The sequence below is a fragment of the Suricata suricatta genome, chromosome 8 (genome assembly GCF_006229205.1).
Source record: "Suricata suricatta isolate VVHF042 chromosome 8, meerkat_22Aug2017_6uvM2_HiC, whole genome shotgun sequence".
Lineage (NCBI taxonomy): Eukaryota > Metazoa > Chordata > Mammalia > Carnivora > Herpestidae > Suricata > Suricata suricatta.
The window spans coordinates 80381312-80401408 of record NC_043707.1 but is presented as its reverse complement, the minus strand read 5'-3'; the positions used below and the strand labels follow the sequence as shown (position 1 = coordinate 80401408).

Here is a 20097-nt window from a genome sequence, read left to right as displayed (position 1 = left end):
ACCTGAGAGCTAGACTAGATTCTCCTTCCTAATACAAAAAAGAAATGTCTCTCTCTCCCTCTCTCTCTCTCTCTCCTTCTCCCTCTTTGACCAGAGCTACTTATATCTGCTTAATACCTACAACTGCTGGTTTTCAAACAAAGAGTGAATGCTGATGATGTGCTAAAATCTGAGCAAAAAATATGGAAAATACTAGCTCCTAGATTCTGTTGAACCACTGTGCCAACTCTGGAACTACCTTGCCTCTGCGTTGTTTTTTTTTCTGGGTTTCTTGTTACATGATTAATTAAATGTCCTTATTTATTTTAGACACTTAGAGTCTGCCACTTTGTTCCTTTTAGCCAACTCCCTTTCCTGTTCTTAACAATCCTCACACCTCATTCTGTCTTTATTTTATACATTCTCTATTTTTTTAATGTTTATTTATTTATTTTGAGAGAGAGAGAGAAAGAGAAAACATAAGTGGGACAGGAGCAGAAAGAGAGAGGGAGAGAGAATCCCAAACAGTCTTCACTCTGTCAGTACAAAGCCTGATGTAGTGCTAGATGTTACAAACTATGAGATCATGACCTGAGCCAAAATCAAGAGTTGGGTGCTTAACCAACTGAGCCACCCAATGGCCCCTCACATTCTCTATTACGTGCTTCAGGCTAATGTTCTGTCTGCTACTCCACAGACAGTGGCTTGGTGTTGAACTTCCGTTGTTTCCACTGGTTGTGCACAGCTCTTGGTTCCATTAATATTAACTGAGCACTGATAATGTTCTGGGCAGCATATTAGGGCCTGGAGATGTATATGGCATAGGTCCCATCTTTGAGAAGATGATTATGTATTGGGAGAGACTCATACAGATAAATACCTCAAATAATATGACAAATACATGATATAGTTATACACTAGGAATTATAGGATTAGAAGACCTGAATGATCTTTATCTGGATTTCTCTACTTTTAATCCTTATTTAGGGAGTGGAAGTCAGAAAATGGGGACCTACAGGGTCATGCTAACATTAGCTAGTCCCACATTGCTATTTGCACATTTTTATTCATGTCTAGAAGAATCCTCATTTTGCTATTTACAATAGCTGTTGAAAACCTTTTCCATTCTTTGAACCTTAATCACATTACTCTCATTGCTCTTCATCTCAATAAGTAGACTCTTATTTTGCTGAGGCTTCAGGGCTTGTTACCCTCACCCCCCTTCCTTAGGCACTCATTTCATGCACTCTTCCCTTTGAGAAACTCTCCTTTTATCTCGCTAGTCCTAGCTAAGCCATCTTTTCTTCTTCTCCATCATTCATTCAACAATTATTAAGTATCTACTAAGTATGAAGTACTGGAGCTGTCAAGATGAGAAAGATACACATTTCGCTTTTGGAGAGTTGATATTGGTCTGACATATAGTAAATGTTCAGAACATGCAATTTTTAAATTTTGCCTTGATTGTCTTTGTCTTCCATGCTTCAACTCAGTCTCTTCTTTTCTACCAGCTCCTTCTTCATTTCCTAAAGCACACTCAAATCTCCTTTTCTCACTAAAAATTTTCCTTGACCTTCTCGCTTTCTGAAGTCATATTCAAATCCTCCTTTACCCTTGAACTATGCCTATCAACTCCTCTTCTCTACATTCCCTCCATCTACACCTTTTTCATACTCTCATTATACCTTGCTTAAACCACTGACTGGTATCTCTGGGTCTTCTCAACTTTAGTCTTTCCTGTTCAGATGCATCCTCTGCTTAAAGCACCACTTTGATATGTTATCTTCTGGTCAGAAGTCTTCAGGGGATTGCTTTCTTCTAACAATAAAATTTGTTTTTCTGAGACCCGCTTTCAGGGTCTTCCCCAACGTGATCCTAACCTGTCTTCTGAAACGTACCTCACTTTCCCTTTAAGTACTGCTCCTCCATTTGGAAATATGTATGCCCTCCTTTTCCACTTCTCTGCATCTGTTAACTTTGTCCACCCATTCTAGTAATTCATCTGCCTTTATTCCCAACTGTTAAAAATATCCTGGTTCTTTGCTTTCTGATGTTAATGTCTGGGCTAAGAGTTTCAAATAGTAGGAAATGTCATGTATCCTGACAGGGCAGTGGAGATATCTTAATGTTGAAAAAATTCCAGTGTCCCCCATACCTCATGGCTTACATGTCCATGCAAAGAGTGACCCAGTTATCTAAAAGAGTGGGGAGCTAATGGTGTTAGAGGGAGGGTTGAGAATGATGGGTTAGAAGTGGGCATTTCATTTAATGAACTCTGGATATACATGTCTTCACAATTAATGTTATTTGAAATTGCACTGAATTCTAAACTTAATTTAGAACCACACAATTCCATGGAGTGGTCCCCATTAAATCTTATCCATGCTGTCTTTATTGAACTATAGTTGCTCAGTTAGATCTGCTCCTGGAGTCTTTGGAAAGGTGTATTCATTATATAAACACTTATAAATCATTCATTGAATATTTATGGTTACATAATGGAGAGTTTGATAGTAGGCAGTGTGGTTAAGTGAGGAAACTAATTTTACTCAAGTAGTTTATTGGGAGCCGGGTTCCTTTATTTTATAGTACATATCAAATTTGGCATACAAGAGATTTAAGTTTAAAAGTTTTAAGGCTGAAAACATTAAAACTTTTTCCTTATAAAAATAATACATGTACATCTTAAGAATTTGGAAAATACAGGGGTGCCTGAGTGGCTCAGTTCTTTAAGCATCCAACTCTTGATCTTGGCTCAGGTCATGATCTCACAGTTTGTGAGTTTGAGATCTGCATCACGCTGAAGCCTGCTTGGGATTCTCCCTGTCTCTCTCACTCTATCTGCCCCTCCCCTGCACTCTCTCTCTCTCTCAAAATAAATACATAAACTTGAAAAAAAGAATTTGGAAAATATAGAGAATAATAGATAAAAATTGAAATTATCATGAGTACCCCTAATACTTTGATCTTAAAAAAATCTTTGTGTATGTATCTGAAGGCCAAACTACTTAAAAATATTTTAAGCTGTTTAAATGCTTATGTTATATATTATTTTATAAATGTTTATAAATTATATAAGGTATTTATCTTTAAGATATTAGCTATATCTATATATTTTATAAATATGTTAAAGTAAATGTAGCTTTAAGATGTGTTTGTATATATATGTATATAAGTCTTCTAAAATATATTAAAACAGTTTGACTTTATATTTGGTTGGGTTACCCAGACTTAACCTTTTCTTATTAGATATTTTATTAGATTTTTATATAAGTCATATTGTTTTCCAAAAAGAAATTAATTTGAAATATATATTATATTTCATAGTTTAAATCATCAGGTTATGTCTTTTATGCAAAAGTATTAAACATAAGGAAAATGAAATCCCTTACAGTGGGGTTTCTGTTGGGTTGATAGAACTTGTTTTTACTTAGAATACTTACCTGTTGAAATCATTAGTCCTCTGGTTTAGCCTTGCATTGTTTGATGTTGACTTAGAGCCCAGCGTGGCTGGGGCCGTCTTAAACCTACACTGAAACCATTTCCTTGTCTGGTGATTTTTTGCCATAAAAGTTCTGTGAACTTGTGTCACACTTGCTCCCTTGTACAATGTTACCATGCTATCTGGGGAGCTCCGGTAAACATACATTTATGAGCATAAGGATGGTAAATTGATTGTGGAAAATTCCCTTTATACATATAGAGGAAATACTTTTCAACAATATATACCTCCTCAGTCTAACACCGCCAAGAATATAAAACTCCAAATCCCTAGTCTGTATAAATGTGTAATTATCTGTGAAACTGGATTTTTTTTTAGTCAAATCACAGATTTTGGTCCCCATCACCTGAATGTAATTAGCTGGGACTACAGGGTACATCTGGCCATCTTTTTAGAAATCATTCTCTGTTATGCACAACAAATAAGGTTTCTGAACCTGGAAAAAATCCCCTACTAACCTTGGTAAAATAGCAGTAGCTCTCATAGCAGCTCTGCTTTGATTAAAAATTAATAGTGATGTGGGCATGGGAATTAATTATGAGCTGTGAAATCTATGTCTGATACATTTAAGAAAAAATGAAAACTATGACTGCCCAAAGCAGACTATTTTCAATGTATTTTGGGAATGTTTCCTTTATATTAAAAAAAGGCTTAATTGATTTCAGAGGTTTCTTTTTTCTTTTTTTTTTCTCTTTTCATTAAAGAACAAACAATGCTAACTGCGTGTTTTGCTCTTTCATAATTAAAAAAAACTCAACTAGTATTTCCTTCCAAATAATTTTTTCTAATAAACTGGTAATGCATTCTTAATTTTGCTGGCAGTTTGAGTACAACAGTGTTTATACTTATTGAAGGCTTAGAACAATGACAGTGAAATCAGAAGAGATTTGTTATTTGTGACTCTCTGTTACTTGTTTAATATTTGTTTCAGTTAATTATTTGAATTACATGAAATATGTTTTGCATGAAATATTTCAGTGTGAAGGAACAGATGCTTTGGAAGATATTAAACGATCCTTTTGGCTTGGGAACTTTTTCTCCCATTTTTCATGATTTGGTCTTTGGTGCTTTTCCAAGGTATTCTGGATACTTAATGAGGTCTGGGAAGGATGAAATGACAGGCTTATAGGAAGTGATAATTTTAACAAATGTTTCCTTCAGGATTTGCCCTCAAGATTTCACTACGCTGTGTTTTAAAAGCAAAGGCTCAGTGTAAGGTGTTTATGTCCTCAACTATTTTGGGGCACAGTTTTTGCTCTATCCATTCTCTTCCTTCTGCCTGCCTTTGCCTTCCTTCCTGTCTCATTTCTCACTTCTGCTTTCCTTCCCTCACCCTTCCTTCCTCCCTTCTTTCTTCTTTTTTTTTTCTCTTCTTTTCCTTCTCCTATCTGTTCTTTCTTTTCCTTTATTTATTCATTCAGTCATTTATTCATCCCTCATTACTGATTACTTTCTTTGCTTTGAGAGAGAGATGAGGGGGTTGGCTGGGGGCAACGGAGGCAGAGAACAAGCAGGGGCGGGGCAGAGGGAGTGGGAGAGAGAGAATGTTAAGCAAGCTCCAAGCCCCATAAGGAGGAGCCCTGTGCAGAGCCCACTGTGAGATCATGACCTGAGCCTAAATCAACAGAGAACCGCTTAGTGGACTGAGCCCCGCCCCCCCCCCATGCTCCATTTGATTGACTAATTTCTCAATGCTCACCACACTTGCTTCTCTGTGGGGAGTGACTAAGTAAGACAAAGCCCTAACTGAGCCCTTATTCAATCCTCCTGACAACTCTAGGGGTTAGGGTTATTATTATTTCCATTAAAACATTTAAGGCTTAGGAACACTAAGTCCTTGCTTGCCTAAGGTCACTGAGGTAGTAAATGATAGGTCAGAATCTATTTCTGTCCCTGCCTCCCTTGGAGCAAACCTTCCTGTGTGTCAGAGATGGCTCAGAACCCAGATCTGTCAGTTTCCAGGATGTGAGCTTATTCCAGTATTCTCAATTCACAGACAAAGATAGAAAAATGAGAGGAAGTATTGGCTGACTTAAATAGAATCAAAGTTTAGATAAATCCATGGATGATAAAACCTTAGGGAAATCTATGCTTGAGTAAGTAGAATTTATTGAGTGCTCTTAGGTCCAGGAAGTTTCTACATGTGTTATCTTCCATTCAAACAGCAGTCCTGCTGCCCCATTTACAGATGGAAAACTGTGGCTTAGTTTAGAAACGGTATCTTACTGAAGATCACAGTCTTGTAAGAGATTAAGGATTTGAATCCGGGCCTGTTTGATCTGGTTCTCCACTGTACCACCTCATCTTTGGAGGATGAAGTTGGAGATGGCAACTTGGCATCAGAGAGGAATCAAGTAGGCATGCCTGTGCATACTGTCTTTCTGAGTGCTTCGGATGGGCTGGGCACAGTGCCAAGCACCTGAGCTACAGTGACTGAGAACAGATTTTTCCCTCATAAATACCTGCTCTCTGGGACACCTGGGTGGCTCAGTCAGTTGAGTGTTCGACTTCAGTTCAGGTCATGATCTTGCGGTTCATGAGTTTGAGCCCCATATCAGGCTTGTTTCTGTTAGCCAGTCAGCTCCCCTTGGGGTACTCTGTCCCTCTCTCTCTGCCCCTCCCCCACTTGCACTCTCTCAGGAATAATAAAAACATGCATACCTACTCTCTAGTTCTTCTAATATTGAAGCCAAAGCTGATATTGCTCACTGCCTTTGAGAACATTTCTCATATATTTATCTATTTTGACTAAAAATGGTGCACAATTGGGCCATATCTCTGAAAATATATGTTAATTAAGAGATCAGCTTTCTGTTTTTATTAAGTATTTTTTGTGAAGAGAAGAAAGAATCAAAGTTCAGTGTTTCCATACCACTGGCCACACTACCCATCACATTAACCGTGGGAACAAAGTCCACGTCAGTGTGGAGTTTTGGGTTTTAAGTGTTTAGAACCCTCTATCTTAAAAAGCTCTTTTGAAAGTTGTATGGTTACATTTTATTCACAAAGATAAAATAGTAGAGGAAGAGACCTAAAGAAATAATAAAAAAGACAGGAGCCCACATTTACTGAGTGCTCACTGTATACTAAGCACTGTACCAAGTGCTTACATACATAATTTAATGTAACCCTCACAGCAGCTCCAAAAGGAGATAACCTTATAGTCTTCATTTCACAGAGGAGGAGACTGAAGAATGGAGAAGTCAAGCACACCCCTGAAGGTCACGCAGCAGAATAGGGATTTGAACCTTGGCAATTGATGATCCTGGTTGACTAAATTCACCTAACAGTTGCTCATCTGCCCCTTTATTTGCTCATGTAAACACAGAATAGCACTCATTTTGGTTAATTCAGCAGATAATTGTTCACCAAGCCCTTTAAAGCCTCATAATCATTCATTGCCACGAAACATTTATTTAGCACCAACCACGTGGCAGACCTCACACTAGGTGGCTAACATACACAGTGTTTGGCAAAAGCTAAGGTAATGTTTATCTTCTAAGGTTTTTTTATTTGGGTCCTCTCCATGTATCTCCTCATAATCTTCCTGCGGAAAATGACAAGCTCTTTGCAGAATACCAATGAGTTATTTCTTTCTATTCTTTTGTGTAAAACATAATTCAGATTAGGGAGAGGGCCAATTTTAAAAACCTTACTTTAGGTGAGGTAACTTGAACATGTGGGATTCATTCAGGTTCTAGTTTTTACAGCTTTCTAAAATCCACAAGAACTCTAGTGTGGACGAGAATGAATTCTTGCATAAAATAATTTTTTTGCTCGGAAGAAGATCTAAAGTTGAGGTAAGAACTGAGGTTATGGGAAGCAAAAATCCATGCAAATGCAGTGCAAGGTGTCTGCTATTTGGTTATGGGCAATTAGTTCATGGTTAACTGAGGACCACTGCAGGGCCTCAGTCCCACCTTGGCAGCAGGGAGCTGGGTCGACCCGTGCTGCCTGCAAACTGGCAGCTCCTCACAGCTTTGATGTGCTATATCTGCATGTCATTTCCCGGCTCTGATCTCCAGCTTCATTTTCAGCCACGGCCTTGGCACCCCACTGATTCCCACTTCCATCCCCAGGCCAGCCGCAGGCGGACTGTTTAAAAGAAATAAGTCTGTCTTGCTTCTCTGCAGATGGAATGCTTTACATGAGAAATAATCCAGCTGAGCTAGCTCCACAGTATGAATAAGAATGAACTGGCTTTTGGTTTAGAGGGATTCAGGTCTGGAATGCACTACACTTTCAGAAGAGGTAGTTAATGGTGGGAGTTTGTGAACTCTCTGTTGACTGTAGAGTCAGACCCAAGTTCAAGTCCTGAAGTTGGTGCAAGAAGTAAAAGGGATAATGCATGTACAGTGCATTAGTGTTTAGCATATTGCCTGATACACACTGAGTGCTGTTAATATTATTTATTGCTTTTGTTTATTTTGGTCTTTATTCATGGAGAAGAAAAAAATCATACTACTTTTGTTTTTAAATATTCCCCAGATGTATGGTCATCAGTGTCCTACAAAACAGCTATTAGTATAAACCCTTCATATCAACCCCATTTCCAGTGCAGGTAGGTGATTGTGCTTTGCTGTATAAGCTTGTCAGAATTTGAGATGCCTTTCAGCTAGTGGATGACTTTCCTGGGGAAGCCTTCACTGACCGTCTTATTATAAATTTCAACATTCCCTCTTGCCCATTTCCTACATCCTTACTCACTTTTTTTTAATTAAAAAAGGTTTTTTAGTGTTTTTATTTATTATTGAGAGACAGAGACAGAGACAGAGCATGGGACGGGCAGAGAGAGGGGGAGACACAGAATCTGAAGCAGGCTCCAGGCTCTAGGCTGTCAGCACAGAGCCTGACAAGGGGTTCAAACCCACGAGCAGTGAGATCATGACCTGAGCTGAAGTCAGATGCTTAACCGACTGAGCCACCCAGGCGCCCCTTACTCACTTTTTTTGCTTGGTCTATCCATATCTGAGAGAAGTGTCTTCTAAAAATTATACTTTGATGGTGAATTTGTAGCCTATTTTTACCTTAAATGTTTTGTGGCTATATTGTTAGAAGCATGGAAATTCTTACGTATTTTCTTCTCTTGGTATATACTTTGCTTCTTATCATTATGAACAGTCCTGCTATAAGTAATTTTTTTCCTGAAATTAATTTGAAAGCATCAGCCTTTTGTAGAATGGAGTATTACTCAGCAGTAAAAAGAGATGAATTAGAAATACACATGTCATGCATTAATCTCAAAAGTATTAAGATGACTGAAAGTAGCCAGATGGAAAGATTGCATGCAGGATAATTCCATTAAAAAAATTCTACAAAAATGCAAATCTAACTTACAGCAACAGAAAGCAGATTGGTGGTTGCTAGGAGACAAGGGTTGGGTAGAAAAATTGACTGGGAAGGGGCACAGGGGAACCTTTCACGGTGATGGAAAGGTTCTGCACTTTGATTATGGTAAGAGTCAAAACTCATCAAACTATACTCTTAAAATGGATGTACTTCATTGTACATAAAATATATTTCAATAAAGTTGAGTCACAAAAAAGATCTGATGATTTCTGTCTAATATAAGTGTTTTCCCCTCATTATGAATGACAGTTTAATACCACACAGATTTCTAGGTTGATAGTTACTTTCTCTCACACTTTAAATATATTATTCTATTATCTACCTATTTTTGCTGAGTAGAACTCAGTCAGTCCAATTGCTAATATGGCTTATTTCCCTGCTCCACTAGCTTTGAAGAAAGCTTTACTTTTTTGTTTTGAGTGTTGTACCTTTTTGCTAAGGTATGTCTAGTTGGAAATTTGTTTTTTATTCATCTTGTTGAGATTTAGTGTGATCCATAAGTCTAATGACTTATTTCTTTATTCATTTCTCAGCCATTATCTCTTTTGATATCGGTTCTTCTTCATCCTCTCCATTCTTCCTCCTGAAATTCCTACTAGATGTATGTTAGACTTTTCCATTTTAATTTTCTAGTTTCCTGATATCTCTTTCATATTTTATGTTTTTAATACTTACATCTCTGTGCTACACTTGTGCTGGAATCATTTCTTTAGGACTACTTTCCATTTCATTAGTTCTCTTTTCACCGGTTAAGGTCTCTTCAATGAATATATTTTTCATGGCTAAAATTTCAATGTAATGCTTTTCACACACACATTTGTTTCTTACGCCATCCAGTTCTTGCCTTATGTCTTCTATTTATACCTGTAGTTCTTTGCACATTTTAAAGGTGTTTCTTTCTAAATCTCTTTCATTTTCTTCCCCTGTTCCAGGTCACAGTGTGCTAATTCCACTCTCTGCTCTGTCTACATTCTGTTTCCCTATGTGGTTTCTGGTTTTTGATCACAAGTTTATTTTCAGTTTGTTTTCCATGTAAGTCCCCCAAAACCTGAGTTATGGGGGTGGTTTTGAATTTACCCTGCAAGATCCCTAGAATTTTTATTGGCCTTGCTCTAATTTTTATATATTTTTAAGTAGTTTATTGTCGATTTAGTTTCCATACAACACCCAGTGCTCTTTCCCACAAGTGCCCTCCTACATCACCACCACCTCTTTTCCCCCCTCCCCCTCCAACCCTCAGTTCGTTTTCAGTATTCAATAGTCTCTCAAGTTTTGTGTCCCTCTCTCTCCCCAACTCTCTTTCCCTCTTCCCCTTCCCCTGGTCCTCCATTAGGTTTCTCCTGTTCTCCTGTTAGACCTGTGAGTGCAGACATATGGTATCTGTCCTTCTCTGCCTGACTTATTTCGCTTAGCATGACACCCTTGAGGTCCATCCACTTTCCTACAAATGGCCAGATTTCATTCCTTCTCATTGCCATGTAGTACTCCATTGTGTATATATACCACATCTTCCTGATCCACTCATCAGGTGATGGACATTTAGACTCTTTCCATGTTTTGTCTATTGTTGACGGTGCTGCTGTGAACATTGGGGTACATGTGCTCCTGTGCATCAGCACTTCTGTATCCCTTGAGTAGATCCCCGGCAGTGCTATTGCTGGGTCATAAGGGAGTTCTATGGATAGCTTTTGAGGAACCTCCACACTGTTTTCCAGAGTGGCTGTACCAGAGACGGGCACCCTCCTACACTGTTGGTGGGAATCTAATTTTTATATTAAATTTCTGTGGTAGATAATGTTTCCAGAAAAGCCCAGAACAACATCTCCTCTCCCACAAGCTCGTTTACAGTGCAATCATGCCACTCTCCTATCAAGACATGGAGTTTATTTCCCCTTCCCCTGATTGTGGGCTGCCCTGTGACAGGCTTTGGCCAATCTAATGTGGTAGAAGTGAAACTGTGTAACTTCTGAAATGTGGTCTTAAGAGATTTCCAACTTTCATCTTTATCACTTGGAATGCTCCCTCTTAGAGGCTCATCATCATGTTAGAGTGCCAACCACCTCAAGACCACCATGCTATGAAGACGGCAATGCTGTCTACATAGAGAGGGGAAGGCCAAGTTGGGAAGCACCAGAACAAACATATGAGTGAAGATTTCTTCAGCCTCATTCAGCCCAGTTGAGCCACCACCTGAATGCAGAGGAGCAAATGACCCCAGCCTTACATGGAACAAAAGCTTGACCTGAATCCCTGACTGACAGATCACAAGCAAATGATCTGAGAGGCGCCTGGGTGGCTCATTCAGTTGAGCATCTGACTTTGGCTCTGGTTATGATCTCATGGTTTGTGAATTTGAGCCCCACATTGGGCTCATTGCTGTCAGTGCAGAGCCTGCTTCAGATCCTCTGTCCCCCTCTAACTGTCCTTCCCCGGCTTGTGCTCTCTCAGAAATAAGTAAACATTAACAAATGATCTAAATCCACCACACAGCCTTGGGATTCTGATTCTTACAGTTGGCCCTTTTCCACTCATGATGTAGGTAGATGGCAGCTATCTATCAGGGTACAGCCTACCTAATGGGTACAGCCTTTCAAGTTCATCTTTCACGAGAGTCCTTCCATGTGAGACCATTTCATCGCAATGACTGTAAATGTAGCCCCACTCAGTAGAACTCCATTTGCTTCTTAGCACCTCTGGATGCCTTCCTCCAATCATTATAAGGAAGACTGAATAATTATTTCCTCTCTGATGCCACCTCTCTACTCACAAATAAATAATGGTTTTCGATTTTTTATGGAATGAGATTTTATTTCAAGATATTGGTATCTAATGAAAATTGCACCTTACCTATTTCATTGATTCTTTTCACCTATTTGTGTCTCAGTCATACTAAATTATCTTTTTCCTATATACCCCACTACACATCCTTCTGCAGAACTTTACACACACTGTCCTCTTTGCATGACATACCCAACCCTCTGATGCCCATAATATAACTGAAACCCTATGGTGCACTAAAACCAATCTTTCAGGTCCTACTAAAGTGCTTCCTTTTCCATAAAGTCTTTTTTGAAGGCTCAAGATGTAATCTCTTCCTCTCTTGAAGACCAATAATAATTTTAACTTGTAATTAGCTTGTGATTCCTATCTTCTCTAGACTTTACAGCATAGTGCTTTAGAGCAGAAGCTGGCAAATTACCATCCTCTAGACATCCAGCCCACTGTCCATTTCTGCAAATAAAGTTTTATTGGAACATGGTCACACTCATTAATTAATGTATTCTCTGTCATTGCTTTTGCATTACGATAACAGAGTTAATTAGTTGTGACAGGGACCATATGGCTTACAAAGCCTGAAATATTTACTGTCTGGCCCTTTACAGAAAAATTTTGCTGATCTCTGGTTTACAGAATGAGAATTGGACTTTGAATCACAACCCTTAACATTTACCAGTTATTTGATCCACAGGCTTGCTGTGAAGGTCAAATGATAGAATAAGAATGAACTCTATTTTTTGGAACATTTAAGGCATAAATATAGAGTAATTTTATTGCTGTTACTTTTGCCCTAACTTAAAATATGTTACAATTTACCTCTCACTGAATACATATTTCTCATAACCAAATCAAAAGAAATTAGAAACAGTGTGGTGTTATATAGATGTTACTGCATTATTTTTATAAAGGTGTACAGATATGTGTGCACATGTGAGGTGCTGTGGAAATGAACTTCACTAAGCAAATACCTGGATTAAGCTTAGAAAAGTAAAAGAAACATTTCCCTTTGTAAACTCTAATGTGGAATATTGTGACTATAAAATAGACACGGGTTAATGTGTAACCAGCCCATCTTTGGTTGTTTGTGCAAAATGTCTGTCTTAAGATGGTTTTTGAAAGTGAAGAAGTTGGCCTTGCCCTTTCTAGTCATGAAATGATCTCTCAGCTTTTGTGTTTTTACAGAGCCAGATTCTGGAAAATAGAATGTCAAAGATGGTTTGTCAGTGTGGATAAAAGAAGTGAAAGGCCACTGTTAAAAAAACACACAACAATAGCAGCAACAACAACAACAACGAATGAGCTGATTAGACACAGCTCAGAGATGGGGGTGAAGGGAGCCCCTCTGCAACCAACTCTCCCAGCCAGGGGTGCTTTGAAAGAAGAAATGTACGTCCCATCAGGAAATTTGGCTTCTTTATCCCTCTGGAACATTATTAAATCTTCTCCTAGGAAGGAGACCCCAGTAGGCTACAAATTGTTTTCTCCACTGTTTGTGCAGTGAAAACAGCGAGGGGGGCGCGGTGGGTTAAGGAGCCTGGCATTCTGCAGAGCATCAGGGCCTCTTTAATTAGAGAGAGACTGTCAGGGAAAATGAACAATGTTCCCTTTGTTAGAACAACACAGTGTCTTTCAAAATCATATTTGTTTTTAAACTTGGTGTATTTGCTCACAACCACGATGAGAAACACAGTTGAGACGATGCATAAGAATTTGAATAGGAGAAGTTTACTTTAAAAATTATAGATACGGGCTTTAAAAATCAGGAGCTGCAATGAGAGTGTTGTAAAAAGTTCACTCTAACTTTGAAATGTGCTGATAAACAAGTTATATTGGCTTGAGGGGGACTATAACACACATGGATACTTTGGATATGAAAATGGAATCAAAACTATTCTCTTCTGACAGTAGATGTAAATTTTATGACCATGGATTTTTAGTTGCCTTTTTCCTTTCTTAGGCATCTTTTTTTTTAATTTTTAATGTTTTATTTATTTTTGAGAGAGAGAGAAAGAGAGATAGCATGAGCAGGGGAAAGTCAGAGAGAGAGGGAGACACAGAATCTGAAGACAGGCTCCAGGCTCTGAGCTAGCTGTCAGCACAGAGCCTGATGCGGGGCTCGAACCCACGAACTTTGAAATCATGACCTGAGCTGAGGTTGGACACCCAACAGACTGAGCCACACAGGTGCCCCGGGCATCTTCAATTCTAAGTACACTCATGAAACAGTAAAATGATAGAGACTACGAAAACTTTTCAACTTATAGGAATTTCATTGATCCAGGAATGTTTAAAGGGCTTGTTTTCAAGTATCTTAGTGATGAAAACAACATCATTCAAGAAATTTTATTTTCTAGAATAAGTGGTCTTATATGGCTGCTCATTCTATAATAATGTCTTAATGAAGCCTCTTCTTTAAAAAAAGTTGCCTAGGGGTCAAGACCAATTGTTGAGATCCTGGCCAAGTCTCTGTATATATAAAATGCCTTTTGTTGGGGCATGAGCTCATGAGTTCAAGCCCCACGTTGGACATAGAGTTTACATAAACAACAACAACAACAACAACAAAAATAAAATACTTTTGGTTGTATTTATTTATTTTTTTCCAATGTAGTTTTATTCTTTGTACTGCTGGATTATACAATAGGCAACTATATGCATTCTAAAAGCATCAATAAAATAGCAGCATCAAAAAAAGAAACAATTTGGGGTGGGCAAGAAGTTGATAGTGTGTGTGGGGGGCATATGTGTATATATTTTATGTATGTCTGTATATATGTTTCTTATGTGTAGTACATATTTTGATTTCTTATATATTTCTCTTGCCTGTTTTATTTCTTATATAGTATATGTTTTATATATATATATATGTATTTTTGTTAGAGATCAAGCTAATTTCCACAAACAGGAACTTTGCTGGACCTCCTTATGGCTAATTTGTGTTTTAGTAGGGTTTCTCTGCTGAATTATATATTGAGGGAGGATACTACTTGATATTTCCAACCAGGACTTGATTTTATCTTGTATCATATTAGGTCTTTCAGAGGAAATCAAGAAAAGGACAGATGTAGTCCCTTTCCATAAGAATCTGTGACTTCTACACACGTGAGACACGCACTCGGGAAACAATTAGAGACTTAACCAGGATATTACAACCAGTAGTTGTGTGTGTTTCATGTTTTATTCGGCTTGGTTGGTTGTTAACGCTCATGTTGACAGAGTCCTTTATTAACTTGCTAAAAACCCATTTGTTCGAAATACAGATAATTTGCAGTTATTGATAAAATGCTACAAGATATAATCCATCACACCTCAGGCAGCAGCTCTCCAGAGTTGATGTTTACCCAGCTATTCCCTAGTAGACTCAGGACTATGGGAATAGGCCACATGGGGACCCAACCAACTAGAACCTTCAAAGGACTGGCTTTTCCCCTTGCACTTTTGTTTGATGAAAAAGACGAAATGTTAAGATGATAACCAATAAAAGGAATTTTTTTGAGTCCTCCAACATGGTTTTGGGTCAGTGTAGTAAGTCCAGTTCCCTAGCTCACCTTCATCTATAGTTCTGTTTAGTGAAAACTATTATTGCTAAGAATAACACTGGAAAATAGCAGCCTTTAAGTAAATATCAATTCTGTTTGCAGTATTGCTCTTATAAAGTAAACAAGCACACGCAGAAACATTTTTTAATTATAAAAATTGAGGAAAAACAGTTTTCTATATTAGTTAGTTCATTTTACTGAAGCCATAGTTTTACTTGCCATTACTGAGGTAATTAAGTTTTGTTGTGTCTGGAGAAGTGCTCTGTGGCCTGACATTCTCTGGGTATCTAAGAAAGGCAAAATCTCTAAACAGGAGGATGACAGGATCTCTGAACAAGCCTACCAAAGAGATCCATCAGTAAAGCTCAATCCAGAGGAGAACATCTCACTACAAAATGAGTCAGGGTTATAGTAAAGACCGCAGGAGTATTGAGGGGAAATTGAACGCTACAACTGTTGTAAGGCCAGGAACTGTGTTTGCCTTGTTCAAGGCTACCCGTCTACCCCCTTGCACAGAGCAGGCACTCAGATGAATCTGTGAAATATTTCCTATTGTAAGAGTCATTATTTAGATTATAACTTTTGGATTAGACATTTGCAGATGAGTTGAATTTTAACTGCTGTAGAGGATCAGAAAGACTATCGAAGTAGCAGAAAGCATGTGAAAAAATGCTCAACTAGAAAGGAAAGTCATGGGTGAAGGGTGGGATAAAATATTGCACAGAGTTGGAAAAAGTTATTTAATAGATTATCCTATGTCTTATGTCATGCTTAGACTTGGTGATGGTTTCAGAGTCATTTTATGTTTGTGATTTTACTCTTTCTCATGTTCTCACTCCCCTCTCCCAACCCATACCTTGTGGATTAGGAGAAAGAGCATTGCTTATTGACAGGGTCAGCTTGGGTTTTAGCCTTAAAGTATTCTGAACAAAAATAATATCTGGGCACATACACTCTCAGATGCAAACCTAAAAGAAAATTTTGCAGGATTCCAGAAGTATTTCATTTGACAGCATGTCTTCGCTTTTATTCAAGATGGAACCCTGGCTAAATCTTATTATTTTGCTACTTCAAATCCATAAATATGCCCCTTGAGGTGCCCCTAAAGAACACTAGTATGCTGACTGTTCCCATGACTGTGTCGGTGCATGAGGTCACCAGTACTGCCTACCCTGCGGAAATGCCATCCCTGACACATCATTTTGCTAAGTGCCCCTGCTCAGTGCCCACTCTGCTTTGACCTCTGAATAGGCGTGCTTCCTAAAAATTACCCTTCAGCTGACCCCACATCACACCACACATTACATGTTTAGTGATGTCATTACCATTCCCCAGCTGCTGGCAAGAGACGCCCGAGAAGGAGAGGAAGTTTATCACTGATGGGAAATGGAAAGTGTTTATTTTATGTCTGTTGTCAGAAGGTTAGCACCAGACACACATTTCGGGGCCCAGTGCACTGAACACTCAGACACACATGGACATTGGAGTGAGTATGGAGAATCCAAGGGAAATGTGGGACCATAAAGAGACTGGAAGATAAAAGTTATGTGTAAGGAGAGAGCTTTTAATTTGTTGCAAGGGAAATGCCAAGTGTCACATAAAGGAGGATTTTGGAAGAATTAGATGTAATGGGGCTGAGGGTTCCTGAAGAATTGTTATAAAATTTCCTTTTCAAATATGATGGGTTCTCTCCTTTCTGAGATGGACTAGGTTAGCACTATCTTGCCTGAAAACAAAGGGATAATTCGAATGCCCACTTAAGACGTTAACATTTGCATGATAGCCAGGTCTCTGTGACCACTCCATATCACTGACAGATAGATAAAGCAATTCTGCAAATAAAGGCCCTGCTATATTTACTTTCTCTAATTCTTCCCTGGGCTTTGACAGTGAATATTTGGGTTTAGCTGAAATAAGAAGGAAAAAAAGTTCAATTTAGAAGAAAAAAATCTAGTTGGTTATATGAGCACTTTCAATGTTTAACTGACCATCAGTTTCTCATCAGTAATTTAATCACCATTCTCTACATGGCTAAAACTTTAATAATATTTTATGAGAAAGATAGGAAGTGTGTGTGTGTGTGTGTGTGTGTGTGTGTGTGTGTGTACCAGAAGAAAACATAAAGAAAAGAGAAGATTTTTTTAAGTCGATGGATAAATAATTTTAAAACAAAGTCTTGATGGATTCTAATATTAGAGGCTGGAGGAGAAATGACAAATACGTTGAATGTGTGTCTACACTACAGTTACTTAGTATTATTATTATTTTTTTTTTTACGAACTCTACTTGCTAAAAAATTGAAGCAGCTCACATTCATTGAACAAACACTACTGAATACCTCACATTCTCCTCCAATTGCCTAAATTTGTTGAAAATGGGTACAGTTAAAATTCATAAGGGCAAGTACAGAGACTGTTATTAGTAGGAGGAAACACTTGTCAGTTGGTCTCTTAAGTTTCTATTATCTTGCAAATGGAGGTACAGAATGCCTTTGTCCTGGATTCTCTTTTCAAAGGTGTTTGTTTATACAGCTCCTGGTCTTGGAAGAGAAAAACATTCTTTCCAGCCTGCCTATTGGCCATTATGAAAGACTTGAGTTCTCTAAGCTCAAGGTTCCTGTATGACACACAGCTGCCTGTGGGCGCGAGTATGTGGTTTTCTTCACGTTTTGTTGTGGGAATTGGGGCTTGGGAAATGGATGCAAATGTGGATGCGCTGCCCGGGAGGAGCTGCTGTGAGAAATAAATAGCCGTAGGACTGTAGGTAATAAATAGTCCTGTGTCTCTGGCCCTGGAGTCTTGAGCTTTAGCCAACAGCCATAAAATGTGCAGATAACTTCAGAGTTTGCATGTACGATAAAATTTCAGGCTCTTCCCAAACGGGCCAATTGCTTTGATATTTACATTTTATTCAGACAAATAATTGAGACAAACTACGCCTTTGTCAAGGTAAAAGATCTCCCTGGGTTTTTAATTTTCTGGTTCAATTTAAACTGAAAACTTTCCCAAGGAAAAGGGGTAAAGGAGATGGTAAGAGAAGTTCGAGGTGAAATGAGGTGTTGGAAATACCAAAAGCAGTGAAAAGAGAAAAACTGGTCAAAGAAAAGAGTAGGACATAGGTATTAAACATTTTTATATGTTTAAACAATTTTTAAAGTTGGAGTTCATCCAATATCTGTGCTACCAGACATGCTTTTATTGAAAATATAGAGAAACTAGTTTGTCAAGAGAGAGGTTGCTAACTATTCTTCATCTATTTGTAAATGGTAAATTTTTATTGCAATTCAAAAATGGAGAAAGCTGCGAGTAACTCATTTAAAACGTCAGCTGCTGACAGATGAAGTGACATTTTTCTGGCATCCAAATCATGTGATGCTTGTCTTAAATACTGCTGCACTTAAATACCACCTGGAACAGAAGACTAATCCTATTTGGGATATGCCATTATTTAGTAACTTCTTAATATTTCTTAATTACAGAGGTGTCAGTGAAAACTGTAAGCTCAGTCATTTAAATATTTAATACCTTTGAAAACCCATATCTTTTCTTCATCTATTAGACAAAACAGATTTATGTATAAGATCGTATTTATCTCATTAAATGAAAATAAAGATAACATAAAGTGGAATGATTAAAAGAAATCATAGTGTAAGTCAGCGAGTCATTTTTAATGAGAATAAATATTGAATAAACCTAATGCAATGTGACTGATAGGGTGATTTTTTAAAAATCAGGATGGAAATAAGGCAGCTTCCACTTAAAAGAAAAGCATCACTGATTTCCTAATCAACCGAGAACACCCACAGGGATAATTACAGGCCACTCTTGTCATTAAACATGGACTACAGAATCCATCTAAATCATGTAATCCCTCTGTTGATTAAAAAATAAAACAAAAAAACTCCAAAAAAACAAATAAAAAACCCCCAGTAAGATAATCTGATACATTCCTTCTTTATAGGAATGACCTGAGAATATCATATGTGATGGAGGACTCAATAATACGTCCAAAATTCTCTTCTCAACATTTTTGAATGGTGTCCAAAATGGTAGGACAACTTGATTTTCAATTTTATAAATTTGTAGGAGCTTCTTACCAGGCATTCTTAGTTATCTCTTCAGAGTTGCTGTATTTCCTTGCTTGGGGCACAGAGAGGTACAGAATGCAAGGGGAAAAAAAAATAGGAAGCTTGTGATCTATTTGGGAAGTAAGGCCAAAAATGAAAGGCAAAATAAAGATTTAGGTAATAAGACAAGTTAATGCTAGAAGAAATGATAGGATGTGATAAATTGCCAAGGAATTTTGTAAACAGAAATTGCTGGAATTCAAGTAGGGGAAACAGCAGTAGACTAGGGTGGTCAAAAAAGATATCAAGGACCAACTGGGATTTGGTCCAGGCCTTGAGGATAAAATACGGCCGAATGAAGAGTACAAAGATTAAGATGGATTCACAAACTACTGTTAGGCCGAATCTGGCCTCCAGACTGCTTTTGTATACCTTCAGAACCAAGAATCGATTGTATAGTTTTTGGTGTTGAGGAAAACATAGAATGATATTTCATAACACTGAAAATTATATGAAATTTAGTGTCCATAAATAAATTTCATTGGCTCACGGCCACTCTTTGTTTAGGTTTGACTGTTTTTGAGCTACAGTGGCAGAGTTGAGTAGTTTCAACAGATACCTAATGGTCTAAAGTTTAAACATTCACTGTCTAAATCTTTACAGAGTTTGCTGAATCCTGGTGTAAGAGACCACTGGGCAATAATGGTGGAAAGAAAGGTTGAAGGGCCTGTAATTATACCCAGCTCTGGAGATAAAGAGGCACCATTGAAGGTTTTGCAAATAGAAAGGAGCCCAACTATCTCTGGTTCCTGAACACATCACCTGAGCTTGCAAATGTTTGTTAAATCGACAAATGAACAAAATATTTCGGATTCCTAAGTGCA

General features: G+C 38.0%; 1 long non-coding RNA gene across 1 annotated transcript; it reads left to right on the top strand.

Annotated features, from left to right (window-relative positions):
* Positions 1-19161: 19161 nt before the first annotated feature.
* On the top strand, positions 19162-20095 carry LOC115298650. The gene is made up of 2 exons (XR_003911813.1): positions 19162-19195; positions 19877-20095. It is a non-coding gene; the product is annotated as an uncharacterized LOC115298650 (long non-coding RNA).
* Positions 20096-20097: the final 2 nt, after the last annotated feature.